Source organism: Rhinoderma darwinii, chromosome 1, assembly GCF_050947455.1.
Source record: "Rhinoderma darwinii isolate aRhiDar2 chromosome 1, aRhiDar2.hap1, whole genome shotgun sequence".
NCBI lineage: Eukaryota > Metazoa > Chordata > Amphibia > Anura > Rhinodermatidae > Rhinoderma > Rhinoderma darwinii.
Genome location: NC_134687.1, coordinates 202268555 through 202286502, shown reverse-complemented (window position 1 = coordinate 202286502; position 17948 = coordinate 202268555). Strand labels below are relative to the sequence as shown.

Genomic DNA, 17948 nt, shown 5'->3' with positions numbered 1-17948 from the left:
ACAGTAAAAGACTCAGAAATCTAAAAAAATGTTGTCTCTATTGATAGGTGGGTGGGTGGGTAGGGGGCTAATGTATTCTCTTCTTACACTAACATGTCATATAAGTCAAAGTGTGAATGCAGCAGGTGGGACTCCCACCGATCTGGATAATGGAGAATGAGAAGATCACAGTAGTGTGAAATCATAGTGTGGTCAAGATGGCGGGCACACAGTTTGCTAATAGCATAGTCCCTCAATAATAAAGATTATTATTAATATTTATGTAGCAAACCTCCAAAATAAGTCACACCATTTTAATGCTGTATAAATATGCAGGATAACCTGCTCAGAATTACCCTCTACAACTGATCCTGCTCTGGTTTGTACTGCACGAGGATGCATCAAGGTGGGGGACCAGTAACAGGCCTTAAAGGGAAGGTGTCATGATTTTTTTTATTTTTATCATATTGTTTTTAATAAAGTATAAACCCAAATTTAATTTATTAGTGTTGTGACTTTCTACTTTTTACTGTATTCAAACTTTTACTTCTCTATGGGGGCTGCCATTTTTTTTTCATCTCTGTATGTGTCGATTAACGACACATACAGAGATGCTATACGGCACATACAACTCCATAGAGAATGCAAACGGGAGCCGTTCCATTCTCAGAAGCGCACGCCGTCTGTGTGCATGCGCCGCTCCCTCACAGACCAAAACGAAGCTCGTTCGTAGAGCGAAATCCGGCGGCATTTTCATGTGGAACAGAAGCCGCTGCCGGACAGTAAGATGACGACTTCCGGCCGCGGCTTCCGGCCATATGTTCAACTAAGCAAAGGCGCAAGGAATAGGAGCGTAGACCAGCGGAGGCGGCGGCAGGAGCATGTAAGTTATGTTTGTGTATGTGATGTGTGTATTATGTTCGTGTATGTTTGCGTTATACTGTCTGCTGAGCACTGTATCTAATCCTCCTTCACTGTGCAGTCGCTCAGAAAATGGCGGCACTCAGTGTAGGAGGTTTGAATATTCAAACCCTTCCTTCTCCTGGCACTAGCCAGAAGAAGGGAGGGGGGATTGTGTGAGGACACTAGAGGAGAGTGTGTCCACCCCAAATTTGCAGCATAAATCAATGAGGTTGCTTTACCACAGTGACCATGCTGCAATTTTGGGAACTGCTCCCTCTAGTGGCCAGCACATGGAAATGTTATAAATTAGGATCTAATTTATAATATTTCCTGACTTGTGAAAAAATTTAAAAAATTAAAACAATGTGTAATCACTTAAGTACCAATTGTTTAACTGAAAAAAAAAAATTAACTCTAGCGACACATTCCCTTTAACAAAGGTCGCCCTAAACATGGTTCAGCCTATTTTCTATTCATTTGAATTGCTGGAAATTATATACTGCTCAAAAATGCTAAGAGGGATATTTTGTACTCTGCTGAAAAATACTTCCTGAATACAGATAAATCTCAAGCGTTGGCGATTCTTCTTGGCATCTGCTGAGAGGAAAGAACAACTTCCTTGTAACCTCCATGGCTACAGAATTTGTCCATCTATACTTTGGGTGTTTGCATCAATTCAGTGACTAACTACACCACTTAAAGGGAACCTTGAATGAAACTCTAGAAAGCTGATTACTCTGTAAATAGGTCTTATGATTTATTTACTGCACACTGTCACGAAGTAGGAAACTACAGCACACTGGTTCACCCACTGTCACTACCCCCAAAAGGACTGACAGTCAAGGATTAGCTGCCACATAAGCCTTCTCTGTGAATCTGTTTGTTAGGGCATGGTATCTTAAGCAGGACCTGTCAGTCTGATTTAGGCTCTGTTCTAGGCAGCATGCAAAATCCTTATGGACCCAATGATGAATGGAAATGAATGAATACATTGACAACTGGGTGTTTCCATTCCCCTGGTCAATAGGATATGTCCCTACAAAGTATGTCACTATCAGCAGTGACTGGACAATGTCAGAGTGTGTAGGGACATGTCAAGGGGAATAGCAACACCTAGTTATCAATTTATTCATATATTTCCAGGAGGAATAAAAGAGGAATGGCACAATCCAGAGTTCTAAGAAAAGATACTCTAGAATTGTTATTTCATGGGAAATATGAGTACTTACTAAAACAGACATGTCTGGAGAGCTGACAGGTCCTTTCTAAGGGTATGTTCACACAGGCTATTTTTAGCCGTTTTTCGGGCCGTAAACTTTTTGAAAAACGGCAGAAAAATCGGAAGCAGAACGCCTACAAACATCTGCCCATTGATATCAATAGAAAAACAGCTCCAAAAACGGCCGTGAATAAAAAACGGCTGAAAATCAGGAGCGGTTTTCCCTTGAAAACAGCTCTGTATTTTCAGCCGTATTTTGTTAACCGTGTGAACATACCCTAAAAGCTGTTGTATCAGTACGACAACTCCTGTTCGTATGCCATATTACAGCATATGACGTCAACATCTCAGGACACCCCTTTATTAGCCAGTTGTATAGTTGCTATGTACTAATAAAAAAAATTCCCAGCATTTGAAAGGGATATTAGAGGAAAAACATTGAAAAAAATACTTCTTGAAAATTGTTACAAATATTATAGCATTAAAGATTTTTTGTTATTTTGTAAATGTTATGTATGGTTCCTTTTGAATAATGAATACAATTTATATTTATGTGCACCATGCCTCTCCATGGTGCACATAAATATACATTTTATTAATTATTCAAAAGGAACCATACATAACATTTACATATTATCTGTGCATTAATTTTGATGTTTTTACTTTTATGTTAATGTTTCTTTTTTCATTATCACTGGTACAAATTCTGATCAGTAACAATATGTGTAGTAATGTAAGAATAATTTAACCAAAACTTATTCCTATTTATTCCTAATACTTTAACCAAAACTTATTCCTTGCTATACCTTTTGTAACAAGTTCTCACCTATCCATTGGACTGGAGGTGGAGTTTGACTGCTGGGGCCCCCACCGATTGCCAGTTCCATGTCCCTCGTAACCACTAGCAGCATGACCGCTTTCCGGGAGGAATTGAATGGAGCGGCGGTCAAGCATGCGACCTGACACCCCCTACAAAATCAATGGCAGTGTCCGAAACTGGTGAGGTCATCGCTCAACAATTTTCTTCAGTGCCCAAAGCATTTGAATGGAGCAGCAGGGTGCATGGTTGGCCGCCGCTTCATTCAACTCCTCCCAGCAAGCTCTTGCTGCTGTAGGAAATGGGAAACACGGAACCCCGGGAAACCCTGGCAATTGGTGAGGATCCCAGTGGGCAGACTCCCACTGATCTAACAATTATCGCAAACCAGTGGATAGGTGATAACTTGTTACAACCGGAATACCCCTTTAAGGTCTGTTCTGCAGGAACTGTAAGGAGATAAGCAGTTGCCGGGGGTGTATCTTAACTTTTAGGCCGGATTTACACATGCTGTTTTTTATGTACTTTTTGATGCCGTTTTTTGAGCCAAACACAGGAGTGGATGCAAAAGAGACGATACATATCAGTCTTTCCTTTATACTTTTCCTTCTTCGTAAACCCACTCCTGTATGCAGCTCAAAACTGCACGTGTGCATCCAAATATTTTTATCCCTTTTAGTACTCGGTTACATTATTAATATTTATGGAATCTCATATAATATACATGCTAGGAGCATATGACAGATGGGTGTATTTTCTCTTATGTGGTGTCTGCTACCAGTCTCATGAGGACAGGTGCTATATAAACCAAGCACAGAATGCCATAAACTGCCCATAAACTTTATTTTTTGCAGGAATGTAAAGTTTATGGGGTGCCAAATCCCATAAACCCCAGTGCCAAACCTTCTCACAATGGTTGTTATCAGGATAAACAAAATTCAGACAGATTGGAATTTTCCTGTCTGATTTTATGGTTACTCCTGCGATAAGTGATACCAGAAGTGTCTGGTAAGGCTTCATTCACATCTGCGTCAGGGCTCCGTTCCGACATTCCGTTGGAGCTTTCCGTCGGAACGGAGCCCTTACTGGCACAAACGGAAACCAAAGGTTCCATAGCTTTGACTACGCTATTGATTCCATCAAAACGACGGAACCCTCGCACAACGTAGAAACAGAAACCATTGGTACCGGATCCGTCACCATTGAAACCTACGGTTTCCATTTGTGTCAGTCAGGGCTCTATTCTGACGGAAAGCTCCAGAACGTCGGAATAGAGCCCTGACGCAGATGTGAACGAAGCCTTTATACTCATCTCCCATGACTTGGTAATGAGGTTATTTTGATGGCCAATAGTCCTATATAGTGAACCTAAACTCCCTGGAGACAGTATAAAAATGTATCAAAAATAGGATTATAATTAGTCCTTACAAAACTGGATCAAAAAGTTTGAGGGTATGTTCGCACGCTTAGCAAAAAAACGTCTGAAAATACATACCTGCTTTCAAGGGAAAACAGCTCCTGATTTTCAGACGTTTTCTTAGCAACTCGCGTTTTTAACGGACATTTTTGGAGCTGTTTTTCTATAGTGTCAATGAAAAACGGCTCCAAAAACGGCTCAAGAAGTGACATGCACTTCTTTTTCGCGGGCGTTTTCTTACGCGGCTGTTTAAAAAACACTTTGTCAGAAACAAAACGCAGAAATTAATGGGCAGATGTTTGTAGGCGTTCTGCTTCCGATTTTACGGCCCGAAAATTGGCTTAAAACACTACGTGTGCACATACCCTGATTCTAAAGAGACAGTAAACCTCACAGCACAACAGAAATGATAAATAAAATAGAGTAAGCTAAGCTGAGCTTTTGCTACAATTGCATCCAGACTTGCCAATCCTCTGTATGCAAACTACATCAGTAGCACCAATCACTCCTGCCCTGGTTATTTGCTACAATGTATCCGTGCAGGTCAATTGTATGAGCCCAGAGCACAGGGGATTGCGACAATCCAAAGAAGGTAAACTCAGCTGAGAGATGTATCCAGTCTGTACAGGTTTTTCAGCCTCTGGATGTAAACAAGACTGTTAACATTACCGACAGCATGGAGAGGCCTTGAAATTGAAACACAACATTTACACAAAACTGGAAAAGCATTTAAATAAATATATCTGTTTGTAATAAAGTGATTGATAGCATAAATACAAAATGGCAATAAAAATTTCCCTAAAAACAAAACTACTATATATAAATCCTTCTCTGTAAATAGGCTGCACTCCCCTATGGCCGGCTCTGGCCGTGAAAAATGCCTGTGGTTTTTACATTTGCTAAATGAAAAAAAAAAAAAGCCCAAAAAAAGCCTAAAAAAAAAAATGCACTCAAAAAAATCTCATTTCTAAATCTGCCTAAAAAATCCGGAAGGAAGGTTTGAAGCAGGTTTTTTTTTCTGCCTGACAAGCAACTCGTCTGAACTTAGGCCTAAGGGCTTATTCAGATGAACGTAAATATCGGCAGTGTGGCAGACGTTTTTTTAATGGCCGTCCCACAGCTACATGTATTTCTATGGGTCTGTTTACACGGCCATTGTTTTAACGGACCATGTGAAGGGCCCATACGACATGTCCTATTTTTGTCCATTTTCACGAATCCCTCAACAGGCTCGAGTCTATGAAGAATCCGTGAAAACGGGTTCTGCACTGGTCCGACTCAGATGTGAAAAAAGGCAGTTTTTCACGTCCGGGTTTACACTCGTTCATCTAAATAAAGCCTAAGGGGCCGTTCACATATGTCCGGCGTCCGCTTCAGTTTACCTCCAGCGCTTTGAAGAAAAGCCGGAGGAAAAGTGATGCTAGAACGGATCCCATAGGACATCAGTTGTGGCACCGGACCTCCCTGAGAGCCGGATCTAAAAACGTTACCTGCAGCGGTTTTTGGTTCCGGCTCCCAGGGAGGTCCGGCGCCGTATCCTATCTATTTTAACGGTGGGCGGATGAACGCCGGGTGCTGCCGCATCGACCTTCCGGCAGCACCCGGCGGGAAGGTGGATGTGAGCTAGGAGCGGAATCCCCGGTCATAGCATTGCCGGGGATTCCGCTCCAGGCGGAGACCCTGACGACTACCCTCCCACCCAGGGCCGGCCTTAGGGGTGTGCGACCTGTGCTATTGTACATGGAGCATCACCCCAGCAGGTGGAAGGGGGCGCTGCGCTAGCTCCCTTCCCCTGCTTGTTTTAGCAGCGCCCGGGCCCGGCGACTCAGCAGTCGCCTTTCCGCTTGGCCGCTTCTTCACTCAGTGGCGTCGCTGTCGCAGTAGCAGCCATAGCGGCTGCTAGCGGTGACACTGGGCATAAGGGCGCCCGTCGGGACGGGGGACGGGACCCCCCATGGCCGGCGGCGCCACTAGCAGCCGCTGCGGCTGCTACAGCGGTACCGATGCCACTATAGCAGAGCAGGGAGGTATCTCCCTGCTCTGCTATCTACTAGCGCCACTGTAGCTCCCTGAAGGAGCGGAATCCACGTGTGGCCGGAGATTCCGCTCCTGGGGCTCTCCGCTTAATGTCTCTGTCCACATATGGACAGTGACATCAGGGGAAACTCCTGAAGCGGAATCCCCATCCACTGCGTTGCCGACTCTGTGACCGGGGATTCCACTCCAAGATAAGCCTTTGATGTCACTGTCCATAAATGGACCCAGACGACAGGGACTTCTCCTCGAGTGGATTCCCCGGTCATAGTTTCGACAACGCTGTGTATGGGGATTCCGCTTCAGGAGTTGCCCCTGATGTCACTGTCCATATATGGACAGAGACATAAAGGGGAGCGCTCCAGGAGCAGAATCCCCGACCAAAGGGGGATTTCGCTCCTTCGGGGAGCTACAGTGGCGCTATCTACAGGAAGGGGGAGGGGGTGCTATCTACATGGGGGCTGTGTGGCACTACCTTCAAGGGGACTGTGGGGCACTACCTTCAAGGGGACTGTGTGGCACTACCTACAAGGGGGCTGTGTGGCGCTACCTACAAGGGGGCTGTTTAGACAGGATGTCTCACAGGACAAATGCATATAAAGGTGGGAGAGGCACTCAACCACCCATATGGAAAATTAGAGATAAAGACTCTAACAATATATAATAAACCGGAGAAACAGAGTCCATATATATCAATGTATGAAACTAAATATCTTTATTGAAGAACAAGAATAAAATACATAAAATGACATAGACAGAGAATCCAAAAATAGTCCTAAAACGGATCACAGAAGTGTATATTGAGTCTATATATATATATATATTAGAAAACCCTGATGGTATGCATAGTTGCTATGACTCAATATGACTCCAACATGGGGTGCATAAACATGAAAATGGTATCAAAGTATGAATTTGTGTAAAAAAAGGCAATATGCCTAACTCTGAAAAAAGTCTATAGTGACTAGAAAGTGAGTAGTTATTGCCTAAAGACAGATGGCACAGAGAGCCAAAATGTAATTCCAGAGTATGCACTTACCCATGTATGGGAGGTGGAATGTGACCCAGCAGTGTAGGATAGCGCCCCGACGCGCGTTTCGCCCGTAGCTTTCTCAAGGGGTGTGTGTGTCGCTACCTACAAAGGGGCTGTGTTTTGTGGTGCTACCTACAAGGGGGCTGTGTTGTGTGGTGCTACCTACAAAAGGGCTGTGTGGCGCTACCTACAAGAGGACTGTGGGCTGTGTGGCGCTGCCTAGAAAGGGGCCTGTGTGGCGCTACCTACAAGGGGCCTGTGTGGCGCTACCTACAAGGGGGCTGTGTGGCGCTACCTACAAGGGGGCTGTGTGGCGCTACCTACAAGGGGGCTGTATGGCGCTACCTACAAGGGGGCTGTGTGGCGCTACCTACAAGGGGGCTGTGTGGCGCTACCTACAAGGGGGCTGTGTGGCGCTACCTACAAGGGGGCTGTGTGGCGCTAAGTACAAGGGGGCTGTGTGGCGCTACCTACAAGGGAGCTGGGTGGCGCTATCTGTATAGGGGGCTGTGTGACATTATCTACAGGGGGTACTGTGGCATTATATACAAAGGGCACTGCGGCATTATCTATATTATCATTATATTATTAGGAAGACGGATAGAATAATTTGTCGCCAAGACCACCTCAACCGAATGGTTTGCTGTCTCCCTGGTGCCAGGGTTCGGCATGTGGTGGAACGGGTAGACAAATTGCTGGGAGGGGCTGGTGATGATCCAGCTGTCGTGGTCCATGTCGGTACCAACGACAGAATAAATGGTAGTTGGAGGAGCCTTAAGAATAATTTTAAAGAACTAGGCTACAAGCTGAAGGGAAGGACCTCCAAGGTTGTATTCTCAGGAATACTGCCTGTGCCATGCGCATCACAGGAAAGACAGCGGGAGATCAGGGAGTTAAATGCATGGCTAAAGTCTTGGTGTAGAGGAGAAGGATTTGGGTTCCTAGAGCACTGGGCTGACTTTTCATTGGGGTACAAACTGTATTCTGCAGATGATTTGCACCTAAATGGAAGGGGGTCCGCTGTGCTGGGGGAGAGAATTCTAGCTGGGGTGGCGGAGTATTTAAACTAGGGCTGAGGAGGGAGGTCAATGTAGAAAAAAAAGGGGTAGCCAGGTTAGAGAGGGGTCAGACTATATTGGTGGGGGGAGAAACAGAATGTGGGGAGAGGACTAGACAACAGGATAAGGAGATCCTTTCGTTACAAAACAGCAGTGAAAATAAAAAGGACCGATTAATGTCAAATCACATTTCTGATAATAAAAGTGAAAAACTGACAGGCAAGTTAGAGTGTATGTTCACAAATGCCAGAAGTCTAGCAAGCAAAATGGGGGAGCTGGAGGCCTTGATACTGGAAGAAAATATAGATATAGTTGGTGTTGCTGAAACATGGCTGGACTCTTCACATGACTGGGCTGTAAATCTACAGGGTTTTACACTTTTTCGGAAAGACAGGACAAATAGGAAAGGTGGTGGTGTATGTCTGTATGTGAGAAATGATATGAAGGCGAGTGTGAAAGAGACAATAGTGGGTGAATACTGTGAGGAGGTTGAAACCTTGTGGGTGGAACTAGAAAGGGAGGTAAACACTGAAAAAATTACTTTTGGTGTAATCTATAGACCCCCCAATATAACTGAGGAGATGGAAGTTCAGCTATATAAACAGATGGAGCGGGCTGCACAGGCGGGTACTGTAGTGATAATGGGAGATTTTAATTTCCGGGATATTAATTGGTGTCATGGTTCGGCTTCAACTGCAAAGGGGAGACATTTCCTCAACCTGTTGCAGGAAAATTTTATGGGCCAGTTTGTGGAAGACCCGACTAGAGGTGAAGCTCTGTTGGATCTGGTCATTTCTAATAATGCAGATCTTGTTGGGAATGTCAATGTTCGTGAAAACCTCGGTAACAGTGATCATAATATAGTTACATTTTACCTATACTGTAAAAAACAAACGCAGGCTGGGAGGGCAAAAACATTTAATTTTAAGAAAGCCAATTTCCCCAGGATGAGGGCTGCAATTCAGGATATAGACTGGGAAGAACTAATGTCAAATAATGGAACAAATGATAAATGGGAGATTTTCAAATCTACTTTGAGTTATTATAGTGCAAAATTTATTCCTACAGGTAACAAGTATAAACGACTCAAATTAAACCCCACATGGCTTACACATTCTGTGAAAGGGGCAATACATGACAAAAAAAGGGCATTTAAAAAATACAAATCTGAGGGTACAGCTGTAGCCTTTGTAAAATATAAGGAGCTTAATAAAATCTGTAAAAATGTAATAAAATTAGCAAAAATACAAAATGAAAGGCAGGTGGCCAAGGATAGTAAAACAAATCCCAAAAAATTCTTCAAGCATATAAATGCAAAAAAGCCCAGGTCTGAACATGTGGGACCCCTAGATAATGGTAATGGGGAGTTGATCACAGGGGATCAAGAGAAGGCAGAGTTACTAAATGGGTTCTTTAGCTCTGTATATACAACTGAAGAAGGAGCAGCTGATGTAGCCGGTGCCAGTGCTGTTAATATATCAGTTGATATACTGAATTGGATGAATGTAGAGATGGTCCAAGCTAAATTAAATAAAATAAATGTGCACAAGGCCCCGGGACCAGATGGGTTACACCCTAGAGTTCTTAAAGAGCTTAGTTCAGTTATTTCTGTCCCCCTTTTCATAATATTCAGAGAATCTCTAGTGACTGGTATAGTGCCAAGGGACTGGCGCAGGGCAAATGTGGTGCCTATTTTCAAAAAGGGCTCTATGTCTTCCCCGGGTAATTATAGACCAGTAAGCTTAACATCCATCGTGGGGAAAATGTTTGAGGGGCTATTGAGGGACTATATACAGGATTATGTGACAATAAATAGCATTATAAGTGACAGCCAGCACGGTTTTACTAAGGACAGAAGTTGTCAAACTAACCTAATCTGTTTTTATGAAGAGGTGAGCAGAAGTCTAGACAGAGGGGCCGCTGTGCATTTAGTGTTTTTGGACTTTGCAAAGGCATTTGACACTGTCCCCCATAGACGCCTAATGGGTAAATTACGGACTATAGGTTTAGAAAATATAGTTTGTAATTGGATTGAGAATTGGCTCAAGGACCGTATCCAGAGAGTTGTGGTCAATGATTCCTACTCTGAATGGTCACCGGTTATAAGTGGTGTACCCCAGGGTTCAGTGCTGGGACCACTATTATTCAACTTATTTATTAATGATATAGAGGATGGGATTAATAGCACTATTTCTATTTTTGCAGATGACACCAAGCTATGCAATATAGTTCAGACTATGGAAGATGTTCATGAATTACAGGCAGATTTAAACAAACTAAGTGTTTGGGCGTCCACTTGGCAGATGAAGTTTAATGTAGATAAATGTAAAGTTATGCATCTGGGTACCAACAACCTGCAGGTATCATATGTCCTAGGGGGAGCTACACTGGCGGATTCACTTGTTGAGAAGGATCTGGGTGTACTTGTAAATCATAAACTCAATAACAGCATGCAGTGTCAATCAGCTGCTTCAAAGGCCAGCAGGATATTGTCGTGTATTAAAAGAGGCATGGACTCGCGGGACAGGGATGTAATATTACCACTTTACAAAGCATTAGTGAGGCCTCATCTAGAATATGCAGTCCAGTTCTGGGCTCCAGTTCATAGAAAGGATGCCCTGGAGTTGGAAGAAATACAAAGAAGAGCAACGAAGCTAATTAGGGGCATGGAGAATTTAAGTTATGAGGAAAGATTGAAAGAATTAAACCTATTTAGCCTTGAAAAAAGACGACTAAGGGGGGACATGATTAACTTATATAAATATATTAATGGCACATACAAAAAATATGGTGAAATCCTGTTCCTTGTAAAACCCCCTCAAAAAACAAGGGGGCACTCCCTCCGTCTGGAGAAAAAAAGGTTCAAGCTGCAGAGGCGACAAGGCTTCTTTACAGTGAGAACTGTGAATCTATGGAATAGTCTACCGCAGGAGCTGGTCACAGCAGGGACAGTAGATGGCTTTAAAAAAGGGTTAGATAATTTCCTAGAACAAAAAAATATTAGCTCCTATGTGTAGAAATTTTTCCTTCCCTTTTCCCTTCCCTTGGTTGAACTTGATGGACATGTGTCTTTTTTCAGCCGTACTAACTATGTAACTATGTAACTATGTGTGGCACTATATACCGGGGGTGGCACTATATACAGGGGGGCGTGTCACTGTATACAGAGGGAACCGTGGCATTATCTACAGGGGGGGTGTGGCACTATATACAGAGGGCACTGTGGCATTAGCTACAGGGGGTGTGGCAATATATACAGGGGGGTGTGGTACTATCTACAGAGGGCACTGCGGTATTATCTACAGGGGGTGTGTGGCACTATATACAGGGGCACATTTTCAGAGCCTAGACTACCATTTTGTGTACCATTGTGGTAAAAACTGATGCTAAAAACAGATGACAACTAATGACAACTGATGGTTTTGTAGTAAAAATCGTGAAAAAGCCTGATGGCAAATGATACATTTTTGCATCATCATTTTGCAACTGATGCTGATGCTCTAAGAGAGCATCTGACGGACAGGGCTTTTTCCAGGCGTGCCGCTCACATGTCCATTTCATAGGACTGAGTGAGTGACTTACACTACCCTGAACTAATTACTCTTAGGCTCTGTTCACATCTGCGTTGGAGTCCAGTTTTGACGTTCCGTAGGAGGTTTCCGTCAGAACGTGACCTTGAGCAGACACAAACTGACACCGACGGAAACCAGAGGTTGATTTCAATGGTGACGGAGCCAGTGCCCGTGGTTTCCGTTTGCCTCTTTTGTGCACCGGACCCGTTGTTTTGCTGGAAGCAATAGCGTAGTCGCCCGCTATTTTACTACCCTTGATGCCTGTATCTATAGTGCCACAACAACTCAGTTTTTTAAATGTCATACACTTCTCATTGTTCCAGCCCAGCTTCTTTCACTGCACAATCACGCTGGAACAATGGGCTGGAACAATGAGAAGTGTATGACGCTGATTGGTCACTGATTGGTCAGCGTCATACACTCCCCTGTACAACGCCCAGTTGGTAAAAAGTAAAAACACGCCCAGTTGTCTATTAAGAAACTAATTAGAATAAATCTAAAATTGCTCATAACTTGCTCAAAAATGATTGTTTTTTAAAATAAAAACCACTGCTGTCACCTACATTACAGCGCCGATCACATTATGTAGGAGTTAGGGCACTTATAATGTGGTGACAGAGCCTCTTTAAGGTAAGCATCCATGGTGATCTACGGCATGTAGGGTTTAATGCAAGCATCCATGGTTGTCTGGCGCAATTGTCCAGGATGAGAAAAACATGGCTACTTTCTTCCAGAAACAACGCCACTCCTATCCATGGCTTGTGTCTGGTATAGCAGCTCAGCTCAACTGAAGTAAATGGGTCCTAGGAATTTTAGGCTGGGTTCACACCTTTGTCTGGGTTTCCATTGTTCTGCTCCATCCGAGGAACAGAACTACGAAAATACCGGGTTGCACCACGGACACCATTGGCACCTGACGGAACCCATTGACATTAATGGGTTACGTCAGGGTGTCCCTGGTTTTACTGGAAACAATAGAGAAGCATGCTGGGCTATTGTCTCCTCTAACGGAGCCTCCAACGCAGTTGTGAACAGGCCCCTTAGCTGAAGCTAAGGATTACTAACCAAACTCTAGATTAGTGATCCAAATAAAGAAATAGATACATAAAACATTTAACAAATCTATCTAAAGTACTTAAATAATGAGACAACCCCTGTCCATGTGCCCTATTAGTGTATGTGGACGTCCTTGAGGGGGTTCCCCACCCAGGACCCCTCTCTATGAACCAGAGATGCAAGCTACTAACAAGCAGTGGTTCTTGCTCTGGAATAGTCTGGCGGCCACTGCAGGGAAATGAGTGGCCACCTCCATCTTCCCTCGCCAAAATCAGCTGTTTAACAGGGGTCTGAGAGAGCCAGTAGCTTACAGGTTAAATCAGTTGTCTGTCGTGAGACAATCCCTTTCTTTCTTTCCGTCTTTTGGAGATGGGTTGAACACAATTCCGGGTTACAGTCAGAATTAGAGATAAGCAGGCTGCTTCCCAATTACGGTCGCCAGAATTACTCATAATATAATAGATATATTGGCCTGTTAAGACATGTTCTGAAGTTCAAGTGTGCTGAGGAGATATACTGCATGTTCCTACTTGCCAGGTACTCCTGAGATGTTTGGGTGTAGGGTGAAAGACTACGGTGGAGGATGGAGAAAAAAATAACTCCTTTTTTCAGTCAGGAATTAATTACATTCAACAAAAACATCTCCATGCAGTACATCAAACAAATTTAGAGACCAGAAACAGATTATAAATAGTAAAATAAAAAAGACACTATAAGACACTACACGCAGTTATCGCCTGTTTTCAGGAATTGCAGATATAACGTTTCAAAGACATGAAGAGAGAGTGGACCTTCAACTGCAACACCTCGTCCAATCGCTATGGCCCTCACTCAATACGTGGTAAGAGACAGATGGGTGACTAAAGCTGGCAACAGAATGGTTCAACAAATCCCATGCTTTATCTGATCGATTGAATATGTTTCCGCGGGTTGTAACTGATCCAATGCACAGAAAATGAAAAGTGAAGCTACTTAGGTCTTTATTAATAATTTCCTATTGTTTTGATTGTACATCTTTTATAAAAACCTATGTATCGCCATAGTAACAGAAAGCAAACATACTCTGTGTAGTCTGATCCTGTGGTCATGCTCCCTTCCATCTGTTCCCCACATACATTTGGTAGGTTAGCAAGAAGCAGAAGATAGATATAAGGAGTATGACTTCAGGATCAGACTACACATTGTTTGCTTGTAGTCTGTTACCATGGAGACGCATAATTCTGCATAGGAGTTGCAGAAAAAAAAACAACAATAAAAAACTTTGAATAAAGACCTTACTGCAAACTTGTTACATTTTTTATTTGAAATACATTTGGGCAATTAAAAAAATTGGTTTGCGAAGGTGGACATAGACTTTAACCCCTTAATGACACACCATACGCCTTTTCATAGCAGTCATTAACCCTTTAATGACCAGGCCTTTTTGCGCATTAATGAACAAGCACTGTTTTTTTTCACCGTCGCAATTCTAAGAGTCATAACTTTTTATATTTTTCCGTCGACACAGCTGTATGAGGGCTTGTTTTTTGCGGGACGAGTTCAATATTTTAATTGCACCATTTTTGGGTGCACATAGTATATTGATTAACTTTTATTAACTTTTTTTTGGGAGGGAATTAAAAAAAAAAACAGCCATTCCAGCATTGTTTTTCGCGTTTACATTTACGCCGTTCACTATATGGTGTAAATAACATGTTACATTTATTCTATGTGTCGGTACGATTGCGGCGATACTAAGTATAGTTTGTTTATGTTTTTGCACAAAAAATATCTGTTTTTGCAACGCCACATTTCAAGAGCCGTAGCTTTTTTATTTTTCTGTCGATGTGGTCATATGTGGGCTTGTTTTTTGTGGGACAAAGTGTCGTTTTCATTAATACTATTTTGGGGTACATGGGACTTAGGGCACGGCCCGACGTGGCGGAATTGCTGTGGAATTCCGCTGCGGACAGTCCGCAGTGGAATTCTCCAGCGGCCGTTTTTTACATTTGTTTCTATAAATTTTTAGGAAAGTTAGTTCAGACGTTGCAGAAAACTCAGCTGCGGACCATAGGCTGCGGTGCAGAATTTTCCCTCCACAGCATGCACTGTCTGTTGCGAAGAAGAAGCGGAATTTCACTGCGTATTTCAGCCTTTGCAATGCAAAAACTGAAATCTGTGGCAAGTCCGATGTGATTTCTGCAACATCTGAATTACCTGTCAAATATGCAAATTTTGGTGCAGATTCGTTGCGTAATTGCCCCAAATCTGCACCAACATTTGCAGTGGAAAAACGCCGCCACGTCTGGCTGTGCCCTTATTGATTAACTTTAGATTTTTGGGGGGGGATAGAAAAAAAAGGAATTTTGATATTTGCGTCTTTTTGTGCACCCGGCGGTTTAATCAATGTGTTAACTTTATTGTTCGAGTCATTACGATCGCGGCAAAACCATATATGTGTATTTTTTTTTTTACACTTTTACTTACTGAATAAAATCACTTTTTAACGCAAAAAAGTGGTTTTAATTTATTTTTAATTAATCTTTTTTTTTTTTCATAAACTTTATTTAACTATTGTTAATGTTTTTTTTAGTCCCACTAGTTGAGTTCACAATGCAATCTTCTGATCGCAGTTATAATGCTGTCGTATACTTAGTATACCAAAGCATTATTGCCTGTCAGTGTAAAACTCTGGCATGGCCTAATAGGCAGTTACTGATGGCAGACCTGGGGGCCTTTATTAGGCGGCTGTGCCGATGGAGCGACGGAGGGAGCCCCCTCCCTCTGTCAAATACCTTAGATGCCGCGGTCGCTATTGCTGTGTATAACAACCGTTCTCCTGCCACTGATCTCGTCGGTAAATTGGCAAGTATCCACGAGATACGAGCGACGGATACATCCGTCACGATGCTGAAAATAGCAACCGCTTGTGGCGGATATATCCGTTGCTCGTCGTTAAGAGTACTTATGCAACAGCGCCACCTTTTCACAGTGCTGTGTCATAACCCCCGCACGGGTTACAGTTGGCGCCGAGCTGTCTAAAGACAGTCTAGCTTCTGCTGTGACAGCTGAGATCAGAGCTACTCATCAAATGCCGCAGTCGATAGCGACTGCGTCATATTAGTGTTTGTAGAAGGTGGGGAGGTTTCCATGGCAGCCGGGGGCCTACCAAAGGCCCCTAGGTCTGCTAACAGTGTATGCCTATTGGGCCTAATAGAGTGCCTGTTAGTTTTATTTACATGGACTAAATTTATTGGTATAATGCAAACAAGACTTTGTTACTAGCATATTGTGGAATATAGTATTCTGTGCCTACGTTACCAACAGTACTTTTCACAATCAGTTTAACGGCATACAAATAGGGTGAATCATGAGTGCAAAGGTTAAATGTATGACAACATGTTATTCATCTGTGTTAATTCCCTAGATTTTAAAATGGTGACATGGTCTAAGTGTTAAAGGCTATGTAAACCTTTTTTTTTTTACTAAAAATGTCAGTCAGTGTGATTAGTGCAACTTTATAAATCGTTTTTATTAAAAATTATTTTTACTTTTTCAGATACAGCTGCTTTGTATTCTCTATGCAGAGCAGCTGTATCTGTCGCTATGATCTGTCTTTCTCTGACACGCAGAATCCACCTATAATCTATCACATCATGACGGGAACAGGATTTAGCGAACGATACAGCTGCTCTGTATAGGGATTAAAAGCAATCCAATCAACTGGCATTACCAGTTTGGGTAAGATGACGCGGTGAAAAAGAAGGAGGGGCCTGTTATAGCTGATAGACCATGTTTGCTCTGCTGCCCAGTCACTGCTTACAAAAACAAATTCATGTAACCTACTGTATTTTAAGGGGTTTTACAGTCCTAAGAAATTGATGACCAATCAGCTGTTTTGCAGGGGCCACGGTTCACAGTATTAGGGTATGTTGCACATACAAACTCAAAAACGTCTGAAAATACGGAGCTGTTTTCAAGGGACAACAGCTCCTTATTTTCAGACGTTTTTTAAGCCGCTCGCGTTTTTCACGCCCATTTTTGGAGTTGTTTTTCTATAGAGTCTATCCTCGACACATTTGAAGCGGCGGTTCACAGTATTAGGCCTCATTTACACGAGCGTGTGCGTTTTGCGCGCGCAAAAAACGCTGCGTTTTGCGCGCGCAAAAGGCACTTGGCAGCTCCGTGTGTCATCCGTGTATGATGCGCGGCTGCGTGATTTTCGCGCAGCCGCCATCATAGAGATGAGGCTAGTCGACGTCCGTCACTGTCCAAGGTGCTGAAAGAGCTAACTGATAGGCAGTAACTCTTTCAGCACCCTCGACAGTGAATGCCGAACACAATATACACCAACCTGTGAATAAAAAAAGACTTTCATACTTACCAAGAACTTCCTGCTTCCCCCAGTCCGGGCTCCCGGCCGTTGCCTTGGTGACGCGTCCCTCTCTTGTCATCCGGCCCCACCTCCCAGGATGACGCCGCAGTCCATGAGACCGCTGCAGCCTGTGATTGGCTGCAGCCTGTGCTTGGCCTGTGATTGGCTGCAGCTGTCACTTGGACTTAACTGTCATCCCGGGAGGTCGGACCGGAGTTATCGGTAAGTCAGAACGTCTTTTTTTTTTTACAGGTTCATGGATTTTCGGAGCGGAAGGCACTGTCCATGGTGCTGAACCAGTTTAACGCTTTCAGCACCGTGGACAGTGACTGTCTCCTGACGTCGCGTACCCGAACATTTTTTACCGGTTTCGGTCAAAACGAGTTTGGCCGAACCCGGTGAAGTTCGGTGCGCTCATCTCGAATTTGACACTCCGTTTGGATGTTTGTAAACAGAAAAGCACGTGGTGCTTTTCTGTTTACATTCAGGAGTTTGACAGCTCTTGC

At 43.3% G+C, this 17948-nt stretch overlaps 1 protein-coding gene across 1 annotated transcript in view; it reads right to left on the bottom strand.

Annotated features, from left to right (window-relative positions):
* The window catches only part of SCARB2 (scavenger receptor class B member 2), an 82021-nt gene that overhangs the window by 58816 nt on the left and 5257 nt on the right, over positions 1-17948 (bottom strand). The window lies entirely within an intron of this gene.